Consider the following 20,789-nt stretch of genomic DNA (forward strand, 5'->3'; position numbering starts at 1 on the left):
GCAAACTTAGATTTTCACCTTCTGTCGTTCTTCTTTCAGAATGACATGCACCACTCTCAGGACAGAAAGGGAACAACCTTCACATATTTTCAATGTGAAAAAATATTTCCTTATGCATGTCTTTACAGGACAGCCAAGTAGCAGCCAGAACCATTACAGCTTTTGAGAGTCCCTGTGAAGTGCAAACAGATATCTATGTGTAAATTACCGAGATAATCCCTGGACCCGAAGTAAAACTAGAAGTCACAAACTCTAATCTTTGGACAGTGTTATATCCTATGTGCTAATTATCCTCTCCTATCACATGTTATATAAAGGAGTGAAGGTCTGATAAAAGGGAAGCACAGTTTTCAACCAGCTGCTCTAAAGATGTGGGTAAGACCTCTGAGAATATTCTCAGAACAATGAGAAATACACAGATGATGTGTGGCACCTTTCTTCCAGGGACCACTGTGAAAGACTACCAACCACAGAGGAAGAGGGATGGTTTGCTGAAAGCACTTAGTCAAGGATAAAGCAATGGGACTGTACTGTCTTCCACATTACATTACCACTGTGTTCACCAAAACATACAAATGTTCTGAGTATTAAAGATACAAATTTATGGGAACTACATCTGCATTAACACGGTAAGAGATCCCTAGGCTTATAAATACTAAATAGCAATCATTGGTCTGCACATGTGCAAAATGAGGAGATGCTTAAATAAATACCTCCTGTTACTTATCTCTGACACTTCCAAATGAATAGCCATTTATTTACTGTAGGATGGAAAATACGAATGTTACAAAAAAAAATCCCATATTCACACTTCATAAATTTTGCTTACACATTATAACTTATTAAAATTTCATAGAATATTATCACTATGGCACTATGAAGTCTAGGTTAGATTCAAATAATGAGTAAAAATACATACTCCTTACAGCTACCTGTGATGCTCACAGTAAGTGGTCCATTAACATCAAGCCAAGCTGACACTGCTTATGATTTTGCCATATGAAAATACAGAACTTGGTGATGACTCCCAGGTATCACAAGAGAAGAAATCAGAGAGGAGAAATAGAAGGAGTACCTATTTGCATATTTGTCCATGGTCCTTTTTTCAGCAGTCGTTCCTCCACAAAACATATACCTCTATAAGAGGACCCTGATATAGAACACCTCTCTCCACCTTGTAATCTGAAATATCTGCATACCTAGCAGACGACACTGGAGATGTGTTTGGCTGCTACAGCAGATTCCCCTGCCTCTCACCTCCCACCAACAGCAATAGGTTAGCTAATGCTGCCATCCCTTAATCTTATTTAATCTCTCACTGCCTGCTTGCTATTTTGAGTTACAGGGTTAAACATATAACCTGGGTGTGTTTGCTGTATGCAGTTTTAGAAAGCTGGTCTGAATTTCTTGTAATTCTTCCTTCAGCTACAGTGGCATCCTACATCAGCTACCAGTGACAGGAAATACACTTGGCCTTCCTGACAAGTCAGAAGAAATCAGTGAAGGATCAATCTACGCCAAGGTATTTTGAGATCCTCCTAATAGGAAAAAAATTACTAGCATTCTAATAACTCTTATATATATTCCAGAAAATAGAGTGTGGCTGTCTCAGTAAGAAACATTAATTTTTTTTTTTTTTTTTTTAATTTTTAAGGATATGGTTGCAGAATAACCTGTCAGATATGCATGGAGAGATTTCTGCTAAGAGAAACATGATGCAGTTTCTACCTGCAGATAAAGACTCCATTTCAGCTGACACAGTGTAGCTTCTGCCAATCATAATAGTCCTTGGCTTAGAAACAACAGCAGCAAAATGCAGTATATACATATTGTCCAGTGAATGAAGATGGAGGAATCTATAACTGCCCTTGTATCAATCCTGCCTTTGATTGATCTACATCTCAAAGTTGTCACTTCATGAGTTTCACAATTAGGGTTTTCACTTGTTCTTTGAATGTGCATTTAAGTTTCTTGCTGATGTTGCTGTAGAAGTTGTTCCTCTAATTTTCACTTGTAAAAAAAGTCTTTTGTCCTTGATTCATATAAGGTGTCTTAGGGGTAAAGGAAATATTTCTGGGAATAGAAATCAGCCTCATGGAACTTAAATGTGAATATACTTCCTGAAAGAATTGAGTTTGTATTTAAACTGTTGTGACAAGAATAGTTTTCATGGTCCTTTTCCTCCTTTTCTCAAAATTTCCTTTTCCAGATGGTACATCAAAACTATTACTCTTAAGCAGTCATCATTCTTCTCTCTTGACTAATATTTTTCAGAGCAATTTGTGCAAAGGCCTCACTATGGTGTTCTTGTATGAAGGTATAAAATTGTCCCGCTGATGATTTCTACATGCTTGTTTTACTGGAAAAATTAGCTGCTTTGGGAGAGAGGCACACATCCTGAATATGGTTGTGATTGAAATTTTCTAGACATTTAGATGAACAAGATGTTAGACTCCATTCATTTGTCCACCTTGTCACATTTCCTTTTTTGCTACATTTTTTTTCCAGAAAAAAAAGAGAGAATTTTGGGTTTCTGTTCTGCTTCTTCTCTCATTCATCAGAGTTTCAAATCATAGTAACTGCTCAGACCATTGTTTCTTGAGACCTGCTTCTTGAGACTGATTTACTTTTAGGATTACTTTTTGTTTAAGGTATTCTTCCTGTCCTGTAGAAACATCAGTCTGGAAATTTCCGCTTTATATCACAAGAGCTAGGAACTGGAGTTATACTTTGAGCTGAAAGTAATCCATTTGCGTTTGATTTTTCAAAGTGAATGTATTGTCATACTTCCGTTAACAGGCTGACAAAGGAGAGGAAGAAATAAGAAAACACTCTTATTTGTTTACATATGCATCCACCCACATGCATAAACCTATCGCAGCAACAGAGGAAGAAGTGAACAAGGTATTTTAGTGACACTTTGGCTCCCCCTTCTAATTTCACAATTTTAAGTACCATATCACTTCCCTGCAGCATAGAAAATAAACCCCATCATAAACTCTTGGAACAATGAAGAGATAAGCCAAGTCACAGACCGAAACAAATATTTCTTTAGGAAATATGTGTAAATAATTGGTTTTTTTCAGTTCACTAGCAAATAAAAAATATTTCTAATTTTCATAAAGCTGGTAAAACTTACTTGCCTTGAGACACATAAATGTTTTATTCCAATTTTGGACAAAATACTTATTTTTAAATGGTTGATAACCCACTTTTTTATCTGAAAATCAAAAAAGCATTTGAATCTTGAAGGATCAAGATCTAGAGAGTTCTAGATTTCCATTGTCTTTGATATATTCAGTCTCTAATTTTGCCACACTTTCTCCAACCAAACAAGCATTGCCATTGACCTAGGAAATTTTGTTTAATGTTGGTTAGAAAGCAAATTTAATAGCAACCATAAAATCATTATGGTTGGAAGGAACAGTCCCAATACAGACCCTCTGTGCTCCACCTGTAGTCAGCCTGCAGGTAGAGTACCAACCTCAAACTGCTCGCTGTAGAGGTTGACAATCCAGACATCTGGTAGTTCACTCACCTAGACCATAATGTCCTGACTTAGATACTGTGTCTAAAACTGTACTAAAACCAAAATAGCCAATATCTGCTGCCTTACAGTAATTCTCAGATCTACTAATTTAATCATACAAGACAGTCATCAGCTTGGTCAGTGTGGTTCTTCTGCTTTAATTACTGCTAGATATTCCCAATCACCTTCCTCTACTTCATGAATCCAGAAGTGGCTGCCAAGAGGACTTGCTAGAAGTTTTCTCCAGGGCCTGAGGTGATGTTGACTGGACAGGACTTCCTTTGATTACATTTTGGGCCTTTTTATGAATATGGGAAGAACATCTTTTTTTTGACCACTGGAAAATTCCCTGATCTCAACCATCTTTCAAAAATAGTTGAGATCATCCTCATGATGTCAGTAACCAGACCTCTCAGCACCCTCAGAGTGTCCCATAGGGATTACCCAAGGGGCATCCAAATCAATTCTGTTCTGCATTGCTGGAAGCTTTTCTATTTATTTTCCTGGAGCAAATTTTGTTAAGAAAATCCAGGGCATTGACCCATTCAACAGCAAGTCTATGATGAATGAAAACTCCTAACAAAGTTCATTTGATGAAGGAATATAGTACTGTTCACAGGTAAAAAGTAAAAACCTGCAGGAATAGAGACCCCAGATGGTCCCTCTGCAATTTCAATTTTTTAAAATAATCAAGATAAAAGATAGAAAAATTCTTTAACTACTAATGATAGGACACATTTATTCAAATATATTCTCCTCAAATATATCTCATTCCAGACCTTTAGAAATCTTTTTACTATCTAACAGAGGTAACTTTCTGGGCTTTTTATGTTTTTATCCAGCTAGTTATGGCAGTCACAATTTCTGTGATGTCTAGGCTGAACTCAACTCACTAGCTCTTTTTGAATATGTTGATGAAAATGTGGATAACAGAAAAGTTAAGAGATGGAGGAATATTCACAAAATCTACCATAATTACCTATTTTCTACACCAAAACTGAGAAATGAGTGAGAGTAACTGCAGATGTTCTAAGTGAAACATATTCCTCTGTGACTTTAGAAGGTCTTTCTAAAATTCAGGTACTATCCTGACACTTTTTTTTTAAAAGGGGAAATAGAGTGTTGGGCCAAAGGCCCTTAATCCATTATACCAAACTGAATACTCAGAGTCATGAGATTTTCAGACTCCTGTAATATCAAAATTGAGATAGAAACTGTTTTAATCACAGAGACTGCAGTGTATATTGTTTTTCCCTGATTCCTGTGCCTGAAGCTTAATGGGCTGCCAAGAGATTTCCTAGGTTTCATTTGAAATATGCACAACTTTCTGGTCTCCAGAGTTAAGAAAAAAGTTGCTGAAAACAAATGAGCCAGGCAGTTTACAGAGGGAGAGATGGAAAAGAATGGATGAGCCACTCACCTTTATTTAACCTAATGATTTTTAGGCAAATGATAAAACTTCCTTTGGGCTGACTCATGAATTTTGAAAGCTTGAAGTTAACACTACTGACATGGACATAAGCATATATAGCAGACTTTCCTGAGACAAATGGAAAGACAAATTGAAAGCTACCATTTTAAGCCTCCTGCAATTTCAATTATGCATCCCTGGTAGAGTAATTCCTCCATATTTTAGTATCTATTTTTTTTTTTTTTTAATGCATCTTCAAGTAATCTAATCATAAGGTTGTTATTTGCACACAATAGCTCTTAAAATCTTTACACGTAGTTAATAAGGTCTACTGTAAAACGGTTGTTTTTACACTTACTCCGTGTCAAGTGGTGTTGGAGCTACATGCCTCAGGATGTAACTTTTGAGAGTTTTGTAGTTCTGCCTGGTTCATGTACATTTTGCACCTTTCACACATTCTGATGCAATAATGCCATAAAGGCTATAAAGATGCTCTGCAATATATTTCAAACTCAGCCTTTACATTCTTCATTCTAAGTTCTTTAGAGTCTTTTAAAGTAATATACATATGCATATTTAAGCAAGATATAACTAAAAAATGTGCTGAGATTTATTGTAACCAATGCCTAACCCTTTCCATCATCCAGGATAACCTGCCACCATTCTTATGAAATTTTTTCTCTTCCCACTATGAGGAAAAGTAATCAGTTTTTCAGCTGGAAATATTATTCCATGTTGAAAATTTACTGGATGTGAAATTTACAAAAGGATTCACTAAAAAATAAAGTTATCATGAGTAAGATCTATTAATACAGAGGAGTGGAGCATTAAGAAAGGAATAATCCCACCTTCATACATTACCCCTTTTTTCGGCGTAGTCAGGAGCAAATAATCTATCAAGGACATACAGAGATACTAAATATAGAAGAAGGTTCCTTGGAAGTTCTGGTATTGAGCAGCTTATGGAGTTTTCAGTATTAAAAGGCTATGAATCATTCTCCTAAAAAATATTATTCTTCACTATTTCATATTCATTATGGGCCTTTCTATAAATGCAGAAAACACTCAAAAAATCACAGAGGTAAGCCAAACAACCCTGCTGGCCACCCTAATTAGGTCTTTATAAAACTGGATTCCATTGCCTTGATTTTCTTCATTTACTGGTTATGAAGCTATGGTGTTTCTTTTTTAAGGACTGCTTTGAGCATTACATTTAAATATATAGCTTTTACAGAAGGTTACTCTTTGTCTTCTTTTTTTGGTAGTGCTTTTGACTTTGCTGATCATATCCTGCATTTGAAGAGGGTAGATTGTTAGTCATGAGAGACTAGCAATGCAGTAAATTTGTTGTGTGCTACTTGATCTTGAATCTAGAGAGTGGTGATCCTGTTAAGCACATGGTTGATCAAGGGTGACACTTTAAATAAGATTATAAGGCTAAAGTCTTCTTGATCATGAGAGAAATAGAAACACTGCACTTGCTTGTTCTCCCAGGCTGGAGCTTCATATTCATTTAATCCCTAACAGAAGTTGGGCAAGTTCAGAAGTTTAACTTGGAAGTTAGCTCTTAAATGATATCTGCTGTCTTATAGGTTTTAAGACCTCAGGCTAAGTTGTAATGTCTGGTATAGGACCAGGACAACACCCTTTTTCCTAGTTCCTTGGGGGTATCTGCATCAGCATACAACCACATCAGCTTTTCTAAAGCTTTAAAACATGAAGATGAAAGATTTATTTATTTTTATTTTTCTTTGGCACTTCTCCTTTTCTCCTGGAAGACTGGCAGACTGATATCTTACCTGGCTGACAACCCTCTCTCCTCCCACAGGCATGCTCACATCTCAAGAAAAGTAACATACCTACCATTCATCCACCACTATGAGTCAGCAAGAGCAAACTTTAATTTTCCAATTAAACCCTACACAAGCTTCATCTCTGATGCCCTAAGTCATCAGAAGGATACAGGTATGACTTGATTATAGAATTATTGGTCTACTTTCAGAGCCTGCTCTTGTGCTGAGCTGGGGAACTGGAATCAGAAGCCAAGGATAAGACATTATTATGCCCATTGGACTTGTGTTTTCCTTTACTTCCTGGCCTCACAATAGTGTGAGGCCAGAAAGTAAAGGAAAACACAAGCCCAATGGCCATAATATAATTCTTATGTTCCATGCCATAAGAAGAAGCTGCAGATGAAGCTGCTCTGAGACACCTTTAGTTGGTACTCTGGCTAACCTGGAAAGAAGGATTTACAAAGTTGGTCTTGGTTATGTTTGTGCCCCTACTGCTGTGTTGTCCATATGCTTAGAAATATATCTGACTATAAACATGACATTCAACAGAAAGCAGGACTCCAGAATGAATTTGTTATTAGATTGTCATATTTGCAAGAGAAAAAAAAGATCATAATTTTTTTGCTGTTCCGAGTGCAAAATATTTATTGGGGGGGAGTTGCTGCTGTTAGGGTGATTTGTGGTTTTTTCAGCATACATAATTTTGAACACCACTCAAACTTCATTTTTCATTTTCTCATTTTATTGTAATGATGAATTGTATGGGAAAGCCACAAAGCAAAGCAAAAGAAAACAAAAAACTAGATGACGTGCTATTATTCATGGAGTTTCATCTCTGGCCAGATGAGATTGATGGACCTGCCTATGGCTCATGTATTACTCTCCCTTGCTAACCAGAAATGAAACGTTATATGTCTCAAGTTATACTTTATTGTTTTTAATTTGGCAGCTATCTTTGGATAAGACAGAATCAATGCAATTCTAACGTACTCTACCTTTTATTTTATAAATGTGAACTCTGACTATTCTTTGATGAAATACTTCACATTAAATACTTAGTCAACAGGTGAGAACAGGTCTTCTGGGCCTAAAGAAAAAATTATGCACAGAGAGTAATTAAAGGCTATAGATAGACCTTAAATCATCACTGAGACAGAAATACTGCTATTCTAGAATTTTGAATAGTAAAGAAAAACTATAAGTACTAATATAAAAAAATCATCTTTCTTGAAAATCCACAAATAACAGTTGGCTAGTCAACTTTAGCAAACTTGTATTTTTAAATCCCATGGCTTTCTGCTAGTTTTGCCTGTAGGTCCACAGTGAAGTCTTGAAAATACACAATCATATGGAAGCTTAAATACACAAATTTGCATAGGGCAAACATTTATATAGAGTGAAAATTTTTATCCTTGCAAGTTTGAGAATAAGAGAATCATTAAGGTTGGAAAAGATTCAACAGACCTTCCAAGATGATAAGTCTACAACTGCCACCAAATCTCTGGTTTGTGTCTAGGACTTGGCTAAAAAACAAGGTGTCTTCTATGAATATCGTATGTTGAGAACAGTTGAAGAGAAGAACTAGGACAGTAGAAATGAAGCAAGGAAAATATGAATAAGACCTTAAAGGAACTTGTAAAAGTGGATTTTTTTTCCTTGTGAGAAGCAGCAATGCCAACGGGAAGAACAATTAAATGGGGGCTAGTGCAGAGTGCCAAAGAAGTAATTTCTAAGGGCATTTCTTTTTTTCACTGAGTATAAGAGAAAGATTTAAATGATACAACCCTTGGGCTCATGAGCTTGGCAAACCCTGTTAATTTTTCTGTAAAGACAGTCTTGCTTTGCCAAATAGATTTCACCAAGTTTTCACAGCTCTTTCTAAAGCACTCTAGACAACAGGAAAACATATTTAAACCAAAATAATACAGATATAAACCAAAAATTTAACCAAAGCAGGAGTGGTAGGAATTACAAATAAACTGAAGGTTTGTTGATGAAGGAATTCTTATGCAAACAGGTGATGGAGTTTCTGTTTTTCTGTTTGCATCATTAATTTGTAATGAAACATGAATTAGGAACAGTTTTCTAATAGTTGCTTCCCCTCTGTTTTGCAATATGAGGCTTATTAGAGAATTTAATCTGTCAAAAGCTTTCCTTTCAAAGATCCTCTGCTTCTGGCTTGCATTTGAAGTGAGAGTTATTTGTGAAGAACTGCTGTGCAGTCTAGATTCAAACTGTTATTTTTGTGTACAATGATTTTTCCCCTTGCTGTCCTATTCCATTTAACAAGGCAGTGCCTTGTCTTTTAGATTTACAGAACAAAGGTGTGATGAGAACAGACAAGTTGAACATACCAGAAGAGTCCACAGGTGAAGGAACAGAGGTCGGTAGCGCAGAAATTTATTACTCTGACAGCCCAAAGAAAGTTTGCAGTTGTTTTGCTGTTGATGTATAGGCAATAGACCAGAGAAGAAAACTCCATTTGCATTATCCAAAGGAAGGACACAAACCTAATGGCTGAAAGTTTCTGTCATTATGCAGTGACTGAACTCCTAAACTGAGGGGGTAAGCAAAAGTCTCTCAGCATTTTCTTTCCATTCCTCAGTCAAACCATACCATGAGTGCTCTGATAAGCTCGGTAAAAGTGCCATTCACAATGTTCAAGGCTAAACTACCAATGTCATCATTATTTTCTCTTTTCTGCCTTCCTTGTTATGTTACTACATCATTAATCCTATTCCCAAATCTTTCAAAAGAAGACTGGAGCATGTCACATCAGGCATTCTGTGGTGCATGGTGTGTCTGAGCAGAATTCACCATTCTCTGCCTCATTGTGACTAGCATTTTATCTCAAGATTCCTATTGTAAGAATCCTTTCTGGCTCTCCAAAAGTAATCAGAAAGGTTTGTCCACTCCCATTAGACCTGCATGGAAGGAAATAACAGCATTAGAGGTCAATTATGGTGGGGATAAGAGGAATGGAATCAAAAAGTGCTGGTTTCATTAGTGTCTTCTTGTAAAAAGAGAAAGGCTACTATCTAAAATTGTTAATACAGAAATAGACAAGGAATGATGCCATACATGAAATGGTATTGCTTACAACTACATAGGAACAATGCTGCTAATAAAATAAACCAGAATAAAACCATTTTATGGGTTATTCAGATAAAAAGGCCAGATTCACCGAAGCATAAAAAAAGAAGACAGAGTAAAAGGCTCTTTTCTAAGAAAAGGGTATTGAGAATGATGCCTTACTTGTCTTTGCGAGACAGCAGAGTAATGACTTGATATGGAAAGTGTTTCATCTGGAACAGAACTTTTTCAGAAAAGTAAAGGCTTTTAACTGTACTGTAGAGTCTATCCAGTGAAGAGCAGGCAAATTTAAGAGAGTGTGTCCACACTAAAATGTAATTTATAGAAAGAAAAATTATGACAGAGATTTAAAGAGATGTAAAAAAAAAAAATGTGCGCTATTCAGGCTACTCTTCTCAAAACTGAAGGCTCATAATTCTTTCTTCCTTTCTATTAATTACCATGCAGATTAATTTAAATTATGCTGTTTAGCTATTAGGATTAGTGTGATGGACCTCTACGTGCCACAATGGCACCAGTGGAGCTGTGTTTGGTCCTGCCTCAAGTTCTCGCTATGCAATGCTATCAGTTATTGAGAGCTATAATTATTTGCACCCATCAGCACTTGAAGTTCAGCTTGGTCTCTGCTCTGGGTAGGTTACAAAGAGTTAAATTTTCTGAAGAAAAACATTGAGATTATTAAAACACTTTCTTACAGAGATTATTCAAAAAAATGAGACCTATTGTAAAATATAAGGATTAATTTATTAATCAGAGCTTTCTGAACTCTCACATTAAGCAGCTTTGTTATGCTAATTCCCTTATAAATGAATAATGGACTTATTCTCCCATTATTGCCTATCATTTTAAAAGACCCATTTAGAAAATGAAGATGTCCTTTTCACTTGAAAATTATTATGTATTTTATATCACAAGATTTTTTAATTGAATATTTGCTCCCTATACCCTTCTGTTCCCCCCTACTCTGCTTGTACTTCTCAGTCAATGCTCAAATCAAACACAGCCGTAACCATTTGTCACAGAGATACATAGTGTGTGGAAAGAAAGTAAAATGGAGACAATGGGCTTTGAGAACAGAGGCCCAAATCTACAAAGCTATTTACCTCTGACAAATTTAGATATAGCCTTAGTTTCTAGACATTTTAAATAAAATTCTGTTGTGAATAATGACATAAAAGAAGACAGCCAAGATGGTGTAACTGTAGAAAGCCAAAAAGTTAAATCACAATATAGGATTTTTGTTGAAAAGAAAAAATATCTCTAGTAGAAGAGCTTCATTTTGCTGCACACTTTCCACATGTCTTGGAGAGTTCGTCTGTTCTTGACTGTCTATATATGCACTATCAGTCAAGTTCAAACCTATGAAGCAATTACTTTTACATTGTCAAGTCTCTTACAATGGAGTTCTAGTGCTTTCTGGGGAATGTCCTGGCTAGATTGCTGCCTTGATGTGTGTTTTCACTTGTGCTCTATGCAGGAATTGGAGACAGAGAAGGGAGGTAGCAAAGTGAAAGGGGTTTGAACACACTGCAAACAGCTGGCAAGTAGACAGCCTGACACTGTGTCCTAAGAACACAATACATCTTCCTTTTGGGGTAATCAGCATCCTTGGCCAAGGAAACAAAGTCGCTTGGTCCCAGGACATGGCTAATAACTTCTGAAGGAAAAAGAAATTTGGCAATTGCCATTTGCTACATCCCAGAACAGCCTAGCCCATTCATCTTTTCCTTCCACTCTTACGGACAAATCACAGTTTTAGGCAAAAATGACCTGAGCACCTAAAGATTCTATGGCACCACTTGTGGTGAGGGCAGAACAGATTTTTGTGCAAGCTAAAATGAGACTGAGTTCAGGCTGCCTGTAATGCAAGTACCAGTAATTGCATCTCCTCTGGAATTTGCAGCTCAGGAAAGTATTATCAGTTACATGTGGCCAAAATAATGTGCAGCCACAAAGCCCCATGGATGAAATCAGATTTGGCTTCCTTAGGCAGATTTTGGAACACAAAGAAGTCTGTCAGAATGGACATTTTCTTGTATATTCCCTATCTCCAAAACATAAATAACATTTGTTTTTTATCAGCTGTAAACTCTTATGAAGCAGAGGTACTTCTTATGATCATAGAATCAGAGAATTGCTTGGGTTGGAAAGGACCTTAAAGATAATTTTGCTCCAATCCCCCTGCCATGGGCAGAGGCACCTTCCACTAGACCCATCCAGCCTGGTCTTGAAGAATTCTTCTGGACAACCCATTCCAGCTATTTGCCACCCTCAGTTAAGAATTTCTTCCTAATATCCATTCTAAACCTAATTTCTTTCAGTTTGTAGCCATTTCCCCTTGTTCTGTCACTAAATGCTCTTGTAAATAACTTCTGTCCATCTTCCTTGTAGGCTCTTTTAAGGTACTGGAAGGATGCAATTAAGTCACGCCAAAGCTTTCTCTTCCCTAGGGTTTACCATCCAAATCCTTTCAGGCCTTCCTCTTGGGAGAAGTGCTCCATCCCTCTAATCATCTTGTTGTTCTTCCTCTGTACTTGCTCCAACAGGTCATTGCCATTCTTGCGCTGGGTACCCCAGTGCTGGAAGCAGCTCTGCAGCTTGGGTCCCACCAGAGAGGAGCAAAGGGGCAGAATCCCCTCCCTCACCCTACCCACACTGGTTTTCATGCAGCCCCAGACACATTTGGCTTTCTGGGCTGCAGGGGCACAGTGCTGGGTCATGTTCATCTTCTCATCCACCAGCACAAGTTCTTCTCAGCTGGACTGCTCTCAGTCCCTTCATCCCCCCAGGTTGTGTTGATACTGGGGATTGCCCCAGCCCAGGCGCAGGACCTTACATTGTCTTATTAAACCTCATGAGATTCCCCTGTGACCACTTCTGGAGCTTGTCTGGGTCCCTTAGCATGGCATTACATCCATCAGGTGTGTCAACAGGGCCATTCATCTTGGTGTCATCTGCAAAATTGCTGAGGGTGACCCTTTCATCTATGTCATTAATGAAGATATTAAATAATACTGGTCATTATATGGACCCCTGGAGAACACTACTTGTGACTGATGTCTGTCAGGGCTCTGAGCCATTGACCGCTGTACTCTGGATGATATTGTTCACCAAATTCCTTATCAATCTAACAGTCCACCCATCAAATCCATCTCTCTTCACTTTAGAGAGAAGGATGTTATGGAGGACTGAGTCACAGGTTGTACAGAAGTCCAGATAAATGTCATTTGCAGCTTTTTCCTTATCCTCTGATGTAGTCACTCCACTATAGAAGGCCACAGGGTTGGTCAGGCAGGACTTGATCTTGATGATGTGGAGACTTGAAAAAAAGCCTATTGCAAGGTCTTTTCAAACCAACACAGGTGTTCTGATTTTTTGTACCTGAAAACTCTTAGAATTGCAAAGTCTTTGTCAAAGTCAAGGCAACTTTGGCTCGACTGTGCAAGAAATGTGAACAGTTCATCCTCTGTTGGGTGTAACTAAGGCAAGTGAAAACACAAAGTAGGGATAGTTCAGAGAAGAGTACTTGCTGGACCTTGTTTTGTCTCATGGGCTGTGATCCATGCTGTTGTGTAGCTTAGTAGTTAAATCTTGGAGAGAATTAGAGCTGGAAGATCACAGCCCTCTTCCAAACTCTGGTGTTGCTTAGGCACATTTCTCTGTGTTTCACCCACCAGCTGGATAATGACTGAGTTCATAGACATTTGAGAGGATCTGTAATTTTTAGCATAGTCTTCTGGGTGAATACAAAACCAAAAAAAATCTCTTTTAAGCCCAAATGGAAGATCTCATACAAACTTAATTCAAAATGACAGAGTCTGTCCAATGTCAGGAAAGGATAGGTTTTGGAAAATATATGTAGCTCCTTACTTGCATGGGTAAGAGACTAACAGACTCTATGGGAGAAGTTCACTTTCTTTCCATTGGATGTCAAGTTAAGATGGGATTCAGAGGACCAAACATATACTATAATAGATTCCTCATAAGGCAGACAGAGAAAGGAATAGGTACCTCCAGAAAGTTGGGAAAGAGGAAGAAATATGGAGTTCAACCTGAAGTAGATGGTATGGCCATTTTCCTTCATTTTTTATCAATGCTAGTAGTCACTTAGAACTCCTCTACCAGAACCCACAAAACATGCATAATTGAATTCTCCTCAGGTGGGAAAAAGAGGGGAAAATGTCCTTCAAAATAATCCTGCAGCTGCATTTTAGGCTGTTCCATTTTACAGCCAATACTTCAGCTGTCAATTTTCTTCCTTCTTGCCTAGAGATACTTACATGCACCTTTTTCCTTGACCCTGTGGACACCCATTATTAGAAGATTTGTCCACACTCTTCCTACAATATTCCAAGACTGGAAATTTTCTTGACCACTTGTGAAACCTACAGAAAAGGAAACAGTAGAACAAACTTAGCCACACAGAAAGTGGAAAAAATTCTATTAGAATTATTTGAAATTAGGGATGACCCTGCATTTGTAACTTATGGGGCTTTTAAAATGCTGGACATCATCTGCTTGGGGACTTGTAACAGGAAGAGAACCAAGCATTTGATTCTTATCAATGAGTTATGAAACCCACATATTTATCAGACAATTATCTGAAAATAATTCTAGGCTTCTGGTATTCTTATGTCCTATCCTAATGTCCTTTTGTATTTTAGCACTGCTGGTGTCTGATTTTCTTCATGGAAGTAAAAAATATTAATGCATTTTCCTGTCTGCTGTGCTTCTGAATTTAAAATAAATAAATAAATCTCAATTATTTTTTATAAGAAGGTGGTCTTGCTTACAAGTGTCAAATAAAGTACCTATCTATTAACTTTTTAGAATTCACATAATTAGATTCACATCCACATAATTAGATTCACATTCACATAATAGAAAAAAATGAATTGAAAAATAACATAGCAAGAAAATGCTTATGGCATTGGTGGGTTTGTAAATGAGAGATTTGAATTTTGTGAATTTTGTGAAGGACAATAGAGAGATGTATTATTTTCAAAACCTCTATATGGTTGCTGGGCCTTTTAAGCCCCCACCATGGGCTTCTAAACACACAAATAATACTTAACAACCACCTGCAGAGCTGGTGTTGTTCTTTAAATTACTGAGGACTTTAAAGGGTTTGATGGATGCATTGATCCCTGTAGTCAAACCAGCAGGAGTTGATAGAGTCTCCAAAGGATATAAAAGCCTGAGTCATAGCTGGACCCAAAACTCCTCCAGAAAACCCACAGTGGAGAAGGGTGACCCAGTGAGCATTGATGCATATGAGTTTGGATGCAGATCATACCATTAACACATGAATGGAGGGGTTTTTTCCCAAGATTTATTTGTCAAGGAACAAAGAAAGTTGTCAGCACAAGAAATCTCATGCATACCTTTCCCGTTGTATGCAACTTGATGGGGCAACTATTTTATCCCATAAATATAACAGCTTAGGTGAGCTTTTTTCAGGATCTCCTGGCTAGGTGATGTGGCTGCATGACCATTGCCATGTTGAGCTGGGATTCCTCCCAAGTTTGCTCCATGTGGCAGATGTACCTTTCTACTAATATCAGAGTTTTGGATTAATCCAATTTGAGATTCTCCAAATTGCAGCTGGATTGCATGCCAGATGCTCTCATCTGGAGCTGGGATGCCTATCAGGGTTTGAGATTCCTTACCTGAGACTGTGATCCATCCCTGCCCAAGGTAGAGACACCCTCAATAACAACACTTGCTAACAGCATGGCAAATCAGTGGTAATGAAATCCATGTGGCTAATCACTTTAGACATAAACCATTGACCAAGTCAGTCTAAGATTGGACCTGGACACACCTAGGCTCCATGAGAAGTCCAAAAATCAAGGAATTCTCCTCTAAACATTACAAGTCAATGGAAGGGTCTCCCTTGTAATTTAAAATCTTCAGTGTCTCTGTAGATATTTTAAATACATTCTAATTTGATTTTGCTTTGCATGTTTCATCCATGTAGTAAGTAATAGAGTGAACCTTACCACCAAATTTTTTTACAGTCCATTTCTGTTTATTTAATGGTATTATTTCTAGAAATCCAATGATATTAATAGTTTTTGCTAATAGTTTTGATAGTGGTTATTTAAGCAACCTTAAATTGCTCATTTGTGACATAAAGGAAACAACAGTGAAGCCAGAGTTCAAGAGAAGCTGAAAGAGCTTGTGGGTTCTTGAATAGACAATATAGCCAGTAAGCCTCACATTCTCCTGAATGCTAAAACAAAAATAATCTATTGTGAAGCTAAAGTTTCTTTTTGCTTTCTTGTTAAACTTTAGTTTGCATCTACAATTTTCAGGTGAGATTTATCCCAAAGTCTTTTAGATGTCATTTAGAGGCTTTTTTTCTTTTTGTTGTTTTAATTCCTTTCCCGGCTTTCAGAAAAGATTTCTAATTTTATTAGTTTTTTGGCTTTTTTTTTTTTTTTTTTTTTTTTAGTATTTGGTCATTATTTTCTTTTCTTCTCCCTCCACACATTTAAGATGAATATATTTAAGGGTTCTTCAGTCATACAGAAAGACAGTCCACTGTGACAAGTTGTGTTTCCTTTCAGATTATTATATTTTTATAGCTAAAGTTATGAACCTTTCACATCTTTGTTTTTCCATTTCACTACGTGGTATTTCCACCTGCTTGACACAGGGCTCTGCCAGTCCTGTCTGACCTCTTTTCGCTTCAAACTACAAGAAGGTTGTTTAAGTTGGCAAAAGAAGAAAAAGGAGGAAAACCCAACTTCATTTCTGGATCTACTTAGGAGGCCAGAAATTTAACACATATTTAGTAAACAGATAAAAAAAAATGGTTTATAAAAAATAGATCTGTAAGTACTGACTGTCACATGAAGCTCAAAATTATGTATTTTTTAACTGTTCGAGTTATTATGAATATTAGAGATGGATGACCTGTACTTTTCTATGTGCTTTTCTTCACAGTTCATCTCAGTTGGATTTCTCTTCTTGTGATGAAATCATAGTATTTTACAATGACAAGCCAGTGCAATTATCATGTTATGAAAACAGACTGTAGATAGAAGTGAAATGGGCAAAGAGAGAAAAATACTCTGTATACTTGACTGCTGTCAAAAATTAACTGTTAGTTCTCCTTTTTACCAGGAAAAAAAAATTAAATTATGTTATACAAGACTTTCCCAGTATATAAGTGGTCTTCCTTAAATAAATATGCTCATTTTAACTGATATTGCAAATCAGAACTACTATTATGTTTTTATTTACTGACTGCTGAGAAACATTAAAGTAAGATAAATTCTTATCCCATTGCATCCACCGTATATTTTATTTATCAACAAATAATGGCACACAATCTTTTTGTATGACAGCTTCATTCTATGCAGTATACTAAGCACACAGACTTTCAGTGTATAGCAATCTTGAAATAATTTGCAGCTACAGAAAAAAGGTATGAATGCTTTGAAAACAGTGTAAATATAAATGACCTTGTTCATTTATAACTTATAACATTTTGTAGAATGGAATAATATTTTAGAAAAACTGAGAGATTGGGGGAAAGAAAAGGAAATCCATTTCTAGCAAGTGTAATTATCCTCCAACTAATTTGCTTGTTTTAACTGTTTCTGCATTACATCCAATCTCTCTTTCACCTGTTCCTTTACTGGAAAATATTACTTTCAACACCAAGGGTAGAGCTAGCCATCTAGATTTGCATATCATTGAAATATTCAGTCACTTCTGTTCATACTTCCTCCCAAGGTGCAGATATGCAAGTAATAGGGGCCTTTGGATCTATCTTGACAGGACACAGTTGAACAGAAATCTGATGACTTGTGAAAACTTTCTGATTCTGTCAATCAAATTTTTGTCAAAACTTTCTGATTTTGTCAATTTTGTTTCAGCTAAATTAATAGCATTTTGGAACCTCTAGTGTCAAAGGAAGCCATTGGATATGGCAACTCAATATGGACATCTGGTTTAAATATTATCACATACATAAGGATAAAATTTCCTTTACTTGTAAAAGAGCAAAGATTTCACCTGGATGCTCATGCTCTGTGGAGGAAAACTGTTGTGGCAATGTGTTTCCTACTATCTATTTAACTAATGTGGCACAGGTCAAGGAATTTGTGTGTTTTGAATGTAGCAAAGGTGAAAACAGGAGGTTTCTTATAAAAAAGTCAGTCAAGGCAGAAGCAGATTTACAAATACAAAGGACAGGAAAAAATTTAAGATCTGTGTCCTTTTCTGAATCTATTTTCAACTTCAAGCTCCTCTATTTTTTTTTTTTAAGGTGTTTAGACTTTTTCTTATGGGAATTGCCATTAGTTATCTCAGTGTTAATTTTCATCAAATCACATGAGAAAAAAAATCGTAATAAAAAAGGTGATTATGCCTCATGCATTCCCTTGTTATTCCTTTGTAATTGATTAACTGGACAAATGGCTATAGCAGATGATGAAATAAAAAATAATAATACTCTGCAGATATATTACAATTTTCATCTTCAATGTGTTAAACAAATTAGCTGACAAGTACACCAATCTTTCTAATTACATTTTTTTCCTAAAGAACATACTGACAAAAGGCAGCATCAACAAATATCTGACTTGCACCAGGCATATGGTCTGTATTGGTGTCAACTAAGATGAGTAGAAATTGCTACAAAGATGTAGTTTAAAATTAGCTGACTAAAAATGAAGTGTGTTATTTTTGGTTTGGTTTGGGTTTGTGTTTTTCTTTATTTTTTATTTTTTTTGTTCAATGTATCTAATAAATATCTGAAGAAACAGTTATGAAGCAAGCGCATTCATGTGGTTTATGGAATGGAGCATTCAGACTTGATATTAGTGTTCAGAACAGAAATCATTGGCTTTTTAATAATTTTTTAAAACTCACTTTTTTTGCCTATATCTTATACAAACCTTGTCTGCTCCAACTAGAGACTAAATTCTGGTAAGAATCAAATGTTGATTTTTTCTTCCATTTGTCAACACTGTGGTTTAACTCCACCTGGGAACTAAACTCCACCCAGTTGCTCACTTAGTCCTCTTGGTGAGATGGAAGAGAGAATAAGAAGGATAAAAGTGAGAAAACTCATGGGTTGAAGCAAATGCAGCTTAATAAGAAAAGCACAGCCATCCAATTAAAAAAAAAAAAAAGCAAAAAACAAAAGGAATTGATTCACTGCTTCCCATGATTAGACAAGTGTTTAGCCATCACCAGGAAAGCACGGATCCATCATTCATAACCATGCCTTGGGAAGATAAACACCATCAGTCCAAGTGTCCACCCTTTTCTCTTTCTTTTTCCAACTCTATATGATGAACATGATGCCATATGGTATGGAATCTCCCTTGGATCAGTTGGTATCAGCTGTCCTGGCTGTGTCTCCTCCCAACTCCTTGAGCACTCCCAGGCTGCTCACTGGTGAGATGGGGTGAAGAGCAGAAAAGGCCTTGGCTCTGTGCAATCCCTGCTGAGCAGTAAGGAAAACATCTCTGTGCTACCAACACTTTGGTCACAAATCCAAAGCATAGCCCCATATCTATGGGGCTCCTATGAAGAAAATTACCCCAGCATGAACCAGTATACAAACTCTAAGAGTTTAGCTCTTATACTCCCTTATACTGTTCCCTTCAGGTTATTGGAAGGGAAAAAATCACTGTAGTGATCAGATTTGCTGTATCATCAATAACATGGGCAAGATAGACTTGTTCTCCCATAAAACACCTTTTGATGTCAATGAAACATAGTTTGGACCTTAACTGATGTATGCAGAACTGTAGCTATCAACCTTATGCAACTACAACACAAGAAAATTTAAGGGTCAAATTTACCAATAGGTTCTGACTGTTTTGCATTGATACAGCAATAAAAAAGAAGGATGAGTCTGGCTTTGTAACCACCTAGTTAAAACAATTTTATTCACTGAGTCTGGGACCAGATAAGCTTGCTGTGATCATTAAGCTTGACCTTCTGTACCACATATGCCTTTGAATTTTTGAAGTGATTCCTATATCAAACCTATTAGACTTGCTGCTGCACATTTACTAAAACAGCATATACAGGTCAAACTGACCCAGATAACTGTGTGAGGTACATGAATAGTAATTTAACTCATTCTGTTCCAATTGTATTTGCCCTGCATGCAGCTGTGCAGTACTTGCAACTGCAGAGTCTAAGTAATGACTTTGATGTTTGCTGGTAGTTTGAAACTGATGTCGAAACTAGAAGTTGCTTTATATATTGGAAGCATGTATCTCTTTTTAACTTTCTATCTGTTTGAAAGACAGTAGGTTTAGATTAGATACTAAGAAAAAATTGTTTACTGTGTGGTCACTGGAACAGGTTGCCCAGAAAAGCTGCAGCTGCCCCATCCTTAGAGACATTCAAGGCCAGGATGGATGGAGCTCCAATCACCTTGGTCTAATGAAAGGTGTCCCTATCCATGGCACGGGGTTTGGAACAGGATGATCTTTAAGATCACTTCTAACCCAGAGCATTATGTGATTCTGTGATTGTATAATATTGTGCAAAAGACATTCATATCAGTAGTACTTTTTTATTGGTGGAGAAATAGTGGTGTCAGAGGATTCAGCCTTTTCTGAAAGTCCTGATTTCAAACTCCTGTTAGCAGTGCAGCACTCCAGGGTGGCTAAACACATGCTGCTCCTGAAATGGCATAGCTGTATAAGGTTGTGTCAGCTATTTCCAGTCCTTTTTAGGGTGCAGCCTTGTTAGCATGATCACAGTCACATGCTAACAGACATGTCTTGGGAAATTTGAGACAGAAGCTGTTTTCCAGCCTGCAGTGATTTACATAGGCACAGTTGCATTTTCTACTGGAAAAGAATGAAAATTTTACCAATTAATCTCCTGTTTCATTTTCAAGCCTTCATATTTGTCAAAATCAAAACTTCTAGGCACATTCTGTATGTGAATCAGTAAAAACTCTCTCTCTCTCTCTCTCTCT

The 20,789-nt window shown here is 36.9% G+C and overlaps 2 long non-coding RNA genes across 2 annotated transcripts in view; both read left to right on the top strand.

The window, feature by feature from the left end:
• The window catches only part of LOC110468138 (uncharacterized), a 55,702-nt gene that overhangs the window by 14,909 nt on the left and 20,004 nt on the right, over positions 1–20,789 (top strand). The window contains exon 3 of the long non-coding RNA XR_002465034.4: positions 1,426–1,522. This is a non-coding gene — a long non-coding RNA (uncharacterized LOC110468138). The remainder of the gene's footprint in view (positions 1–1,425; positions 1,523–20,789) is intronic.
• Positions 3,896–17,040, top strand: LOC146768374 (uncharacterized). The gene is made up of 2 exons (XR_014952886.1): positions 3,896–6,905; positions 9,043–17,040. It is a non-coding gene; the product is annotated as an uncharacterized LOC146768374 (long non-coding RNA).

Source organism: Lonchura striata, chromosome 2, assembly GCF_050655825.1.
Source record: "Lonchura striata isolate lonStrDom1 chromosome 2, ASM5065582v1, whole genome shotgun sequence".
Lineage (NCBI taxonomy): Eukaryota > Metazoa > Chordata > Aves > Passeriformes > Estrildidae > Lonchura > Lonchura striata.